Below are 6832 nucleotides of genomic sequence, written 5' to 3' on the forward strand. Positions count from 1 at the left end.
TATCGGCTCAGTGAAGCTGGCTTTGGAAAGATACTGCATCTCATTCTTCATGGCGTCTTCTCTGAGAATGGCGGATATGTTCGTGCTTGTATCATCTTAATACAATAATTTGAATCAATAAAATCTTCATTTATTGTGAAAAAATTCACATGCATTGAGTTTACATGAGATTCTAAGCACACCAACACAAGAAACAAAGTTCAAGATGAGAAAATCAAGCGGTTTTAGAGTAAGTGATCAAATGGCAATAAGTCCCCTACGGAAAAAGACTATAAGTTGAATCCATGTGTCAACAATACTACCTAGGATACCTCGAAGACATGGCCAACTCTTCTTCCATACTGTATTGTCTAGTTGACCCATCAGTGATTCTTCCATTATGGTTGATGAAGCATTCGTCGTGACACCATTCTTCTCAAGTCTGTTGGTGCCAAATTCATCTAAAATATACTCCTTGGATGGTCAAAGACCTTCAAGTGTCAACTCCACTTGCCTCATGGTTGGACGCTCCTCTCCTCTTAATTTTGTACATGCCAGTGCAAGTGCAACGGCTTCTTCAACTTCTTTGCCTCCCTCATCTGTAATTTGTGGATCTAATATTTGTGACAGATTACCCTCCTCAAAACAATGCAACAAAATGTATAACAAGGCCTTCACCTTCAAAAGACAAATATGAAAATGGCTTTTGTCGAGTAAGCAGTTCTATGAGCATGACTCCATAGCTGTAGACATCACTTTTGCCTGTGAGCCGCCCTGTGTGGAAATACATTGGGTCCAAATATCCTATTGTACCTCGAACCATTGTTGTTAACCCCGATCTTTCCACCGAAATATATCTTGAAGCTCCAAAGTCGGCTACCTTTGCTGTTAGAGCGTCATCCAAAAGTATGTTAACCGACTTCACATCTCTATGAATGATGGGCACTGAAGCTGTAGAGTGAAGATAGGCTGGTGATTTGGCTGTTTCAACTGCGATCTGAAGCCTGTCTTCCCATGACAATGATCTTGATCCATCGATGTGAAGATGATCATAAAGGGTTCCATTGGATATTAACTCGTAGACCAACATTGGTACTTCTGTTTCAAGGCAACAACCATAAAGTTTTACCACATTTCGGTGATTGATCTGTGAGAGTATAGCAACCTCGTTAATAAACTCATCAATCTCCCTTTGAATAATCTTCTTTGGCTTCTTAATGGATACCACATGGAGGTCTGACAAAATCCCTTTGTATACTGTACCATGCCCTCCACCACCAAGCTCACGAGTTTTATCAAAATTGTTGGTTGCCTTCTCTAGCTCTTCTAAGGGTATGATCATCCTTTCAGCAATATCAGCTCTCTGTGATACCAATTGTTGCAACAGCTGTCCTCGATTTTGGTCAAAGAATTTTCGCTTCAAAATTTGTGCCTTTCTCTGTTTAAGTTTGCTGGAAATGAACCATCCAGCAAGAACTGAAACTATGAGGCCCCCAGCACTAGCAATACCAGCTCCAACGCTAACTGGAAAATACACAGACATAGACACACGTTAGTACGTGGTCATCCGGTCCCCTGGCGTATTGTGTGTGTTTGTGTCTATACATAAAAAATAAATGACTTGTACTCTGTATGAATTGAATAGAATACGCTTCATCGGATCTCAAATTAATCTAGACTCAAGTTCACTAAGAAATAACGAACTGAATCAACATACAAATGTGAAGATTATGTCTTTGTGTGTTGATAGTTCTCTTCTGAAAAAAGCAAATAATATAGGTATCCCCCACCAAAATAAGTAAACCTGCAATGGACTCACCTATAATCATGGACCTGTGGCGGCCTGCATCCGGAGCTGGAGAAAAACAAGATACAAGGGAAAATAAGTTAGAATTTACTTAATTGCTAGCTAGGCTAGATGCATGCATACTAGAGATAATTATTCAGTTGATAAACTTGTTAATTAGATAAGCTAGCCATATATATGCTCCCTTCCGTCCCATAATATAAGATCGATGTTAGTATGTGCTAACCTTTGCATCCCTGGCCATCGTCGTTGGCGTAGGGGTTGCCATCGTGGCATGTATAGCCTCTGTTCCCCGAGAAAATTCGTTATTTGACACTGTCTTAAAATCTGGTTTCTTATTTGACACTGGAAAAAAATTTCTTCCCTATTTGACACTAGTCCTAAATTTTATTCCCTATACGACACTTCCGTCCATTTTGAGCCTAAATGACACCTGAAAAGACGACTTTGCCCTTTATGTGGTATGTGTGTGTGCGCGCGCGTGTACTGTTGCGTGTGTGGGTGCACGCGCACATGTGTGCTGCTGCTGCATGTGTGTGTGCATGTGTGCTGCTGCGTGTGTACGTGCGTGCGTGTGTGTGTGCTGTTGCGTGCCTATGTGCTGCCTGCGTGTGTGCTGCTGCTGCATGTGTGCTGTTGCGTGTGTACGTGCGCGCGCGCGTGTGTGCGGTTGTGTGCCTATGTGCTGCCTGCGTGTGTGCTGCTGCTGCTGCGTGTGTGTATGTGTGTGTGCTGCGTGAAGTGTGTTGCTGCGTGTGTGTGCGCGCGCATGTGTGTTGCTGCGTGTGTGTGTGTGCACGCGCGCGCGCGTGTTGTTGCGTGTGTGTGCGCGTGCGTTGTGTGTTGGTGCATGTGTATGTGTTGTTGCGTGTGTGCTCCTGCCCTCGCACTGATGCTGCGTGTGCGCGCTATTGCCCCCACACACATACCACATGAGGGGCAAAAGAGTCTTTTTAGGTGTCATTTAGGCTCAAAATGGACGAAAATGTCATATAGAAAATAAAATCTAGAAGTTGTGTTAAATAGGGAAGAAAAACTTTTTCAATATTAAATAAGAAAGCAGATTTTAAAATAGTGTCAAATAAGGAATTTTCTTCTGTTCCCCCGCTTGCAGTGGCTGTGCTTGCTCTTGCACTTGTTGGATGTAGTACAGTTGGGTTTATCAGATAAGATCTCCCACTGTAGAATAATAGGGACCTCATGCACGACTCTGGCTGACTGTTGCTTATCGGGGCCCAGCACGCCGGAGAAAGCCAGGTTATCGTACCACCCTTCTGCTGCAACAAACACAAGCGCACGTGACATCGTATTTCCGGCGAATGAACTCTGCTTGCCGAGCCAGCCCACACTCAACTGCTTGGGCATCCCCCCTGTGGAGTCCTGGGAGATGTGTGTCTGGCAGCAGCCCATGCCGTGGCAGTACTTGTCATTTGGGTTCCGACGCCGGCCATGCCCTTCTCGGCCTCGCCCTCGGTGGTCCACGTGGCCAACGTCGGTGTCTTTGTCCGAGGCAATGCTGCAGAAGGAGACGCATCCACTGAGGATGTCTGGGCCATTGTCGTTGCTGGTGCGGTGCCCGAGCATCACACCCCATGAGGACAAGCTCGTTGCTGGCCGAGAGCGAGTAGGGTGCGATGCCATGGTTTGGGAAAAAAAATAGATCGTCCTCCACATAGGTGCTGTTTAGGAATGCTCCGGCGTGGACGGCGCGCACGGTGGCATTATCGAGGTGGACCTTCTCGACTCGGAAGTTGCCACTGTCGTCAAGGAGCAGCCGTGGTGGGTCATGGGTCTTGTCGCAGGTGAGGTTGAACCCTGGATTGAAGCAACCAGCGGGACCCATGCCTTGGATGCCGAATGGATACGGCACTTCCACATCGCCGCAGAGCGTCGTGCAGTTTCCTGCATGCGTGTAATGTAGGTTCAATTCATAATCAGCGGTGCACTAACATTTAAACTCTTGAAGGAGAATTGATGAGCAATGCTACACCTACGTACAAGTCTTACGTAATTCTTTTTAATCCTACGTGCTGACGTGGCCCAAATTAGGGGGCGGAGGAGAGGATCTATGAAGGTTACGTAAGTTGGCTACGTAAGTTTACCAAGGTGTAGCATTTTTGTTGATGTATATGTTGTTTGCTAACACTAGCAGGACAGCTGAGAACTTGAGACTTACCATTTTCCTTTTCGGACATGCTGTGAGTCTGTTCAGACGTTCTGGTTTCTTTTTAACAGACTCTCTCCTGTCTTTTTTACTTTGCGTATTAGGTTTTTGTCAAGTCAAATTTTGCAAAGTTTGACTAAATTTATATTAAAAAATATCAACATCCACAATACAAAATATATATACTATAAAACTACATTTCGCAATGAATCTAACAATACTGATTTGGCATTATGAATTTTGATACATTTTTTTATAAGTTTGGTCAAAGTGAAGCTATTTCAACTTACGACAAATCTTATATGCATGCTTAAAAGGACGGGAGGGAGTATATGGAACTTGGAGCACGCTATCTTCTGGTTTCATTTCACAGATATATGGAATGAGGAGAACACTATCTTCTAAAGAAAAAGGTCCAGATGCTCGCAAAGAACAAATAAAAATAAAGTTACAGCTATGGCCGGTCAAGTTTATTTTTTAGGGAACTAGCATAGTGGTCTTCGCAAAATTGAGAGCATCATATGTTTTATTCTGTCGAAGGTGTTAATTATTTTTAATCTTATACAATACATTTTGAACATCTGTTTATCATTTCATTGTATGATGGGCCGCATTTTAGAATCGGTACATGTCTGGTGTAACATTGACCTTTATTTTGTATGTTAGCAGATTTTTGGTGCTAATACATACAACACAAAAAATGTCAAATGATAATTTTCTATATACTGAATGATATGGATTTTTTCCAACAATAGTTTTATATAACGAGGCGTGGAGCCGTGAGTAAACCAACAAAACTAACCCACAATAGTCTTGTTCGGTATATCAGTTGTCACATGCTTTAGCGTATGTTTTCATCAGATAGTAGCGGCGAGCATCAAGCACCGATTTTTTTATGCAGTGCTACAGTGAGTAATCCAATTATCTTCCCGTTCATTCTACTCACTATTCTTGCTCGCATATACTATTGAATCTATCTTTTATAAGAGAATTTTTAAAAAATAAATGACCATCACACCCTCAAGCCTCAGGTTCCGTTAATCAATGCTTATTTATGTACTGGTTCATCAATGCACATGCTGGTGTCTACTCATTCCCCCGTCTTTTTTGGATCACTCCTAAATTGTTTCTGTAAATTGTCAATAATGATTTTAATTGGAATTATAGATTATTTTTAATACATATAGTTCAAAATAAGATATTATTTGATAAATATCTAGAGATGCAATTCATGTTTCTAAATTGGAAAAATGCTAAAAAAATGCAAAAAAAAATTTGGCATTAACAACACAACATAACTAGATGATACCCCGCGTGTTGCAACGAAAATGAGTTGCAATATATTTCAATGAGATTTGATTGAGTGGAATATGAACATTTAAATTAATAACATATGAAGCAAAATTGAAAATACACGACTTGTTTTATTTGATTTTGATAGTTGTAAAATATTTTAAATATGAATAATGGAATAAAAAATTATTTTCCCATGGTTGGTTGCATGTGGTGGCTGGTATTTCACAATGCATGGTTGCATGTAGAGATCGATCTTATCACATCCATAATAGTATAATGATATGACATGCTTGTACGTAGATAACTAAGTCAGTCGGGTGACTATCTTATGGATATATAAGATATGTTCCATGTGGCCGATCGAGTTTGCTTACCACTGCTAGTGAGAGTAGAATCGACGCATCCGCCGGGTACGGCATGATTTCCCTGAGTTCCTGGCGGGCACCGGCACACTATTGATCCTCCTACGTAGCTACACTCACCGTAGCACTTGGTGATGTCCTGTGGCTGCTCGCACCGGTCATCATCAACTACAAATCAAACACACATAATCAATAATAGATTCACTAACTCAATCGGCTCGTAAATACTGTGCCATCCCAAATCGGCCAAGTCGATAAAAAAAATGCTCATACATATGGCATCAAATGTATACCATATAATAGTAGTTAAAATGTATTTTCTGAGAAATCTCATAAAACTAATTCGATGTTGTAGACGTTGATGTATATAGCATCTGGATTTTGAGTGAAGTAAAGTGCATGCGTACCTTGGCAGCCGCCGGGGACGTAGGCATGGCCTGTGTAACCCTGATCAAATCGGCAGTGGCATGTATACGATCCTGTGGTGGGGATGTCCAGGCAGCTGCTGTGGTTGCTCTTGCATGGGTTGTTCGCGCAGCTGCCACTGATGTCATACCTTAGATAAACGGGAACATCCAGTAGTGTTGCGCTACTGTGCTGGGACTTGGAGTTGGAGTAATTGGAGAGCCAGTAGTCGAACCAGCCTTCCTCTGCGACGAATGCGCTCGCGGGGGCTCGCTCACGTTCCTGCCGAACCAGCTCAGCTCCACGCCGTACTGCCCTACCGGTGCTAGGAACGGTTCGTCGATGAGGATGGGAGCACGGCAGCAGCCTTCGGCACCGGAGCATCCGCGGTCGAACTGGGGGCTGTCGCCTTGGCCAGGATCGCTGCAGAAGGAGTAGCAGCCGCTTATTGTCATGGGCTTCGCGGTGGCAGTAGTGGAGTTGCCCTTGTTCCTGCTCCTCCACAGCAGCGTCGACCGCACATTGCAGCCGATGAGGACAAGCTCGTTGCCATTGGACGGCACGAATGGCCCCCTCAGGCTTATGTCGTCAGACCAGCTGGTGCTTAAGTCGACGTCGCGGACCAACTCCAGCTTGGACAATGAGTTTATGTACTTGACCCGGAGATGCTGGTCTTTACCGTCGGCACCGGGGAGGAGGAGAAGTAGCCGCGGGGGGTCGTGGCTGTGGTCGCAGGTGAGGTTGAACCCCGGCTGGTGCAAGAAGCAGCTGGGGTCCGGGCCAATGCCGAACGGGTATGGCACCTCCACGCTGCCGCAC

General features: G+C 43.9%; 1 pseudogene; it reads right to left on the reverse strand.

Annotated features, from left to right (window-relative positions):
• Positions 1 to 298: 298 nt before the first annotated feature.
• On the reverse strand, positions 299 to 6523 carry LOC125519481 (annotated as a pseudogene).
• Positions 6524 to 6832: the final 309 nt, after the last annotated feature.

Source organism: Triticum urartu, chromosome 7, assembly GCF_003073215.2.
Source record: "Triticum urartu cultivar G1812 chromosome 7, Tu2.1, whole genome shotgun sequence".
Lineage (NCBI taxonomy): Eukaryota > Viridiplantae > Streptophyta > Magnoliopsida > Poales > Poaceae > Triticum > Triticum urartu.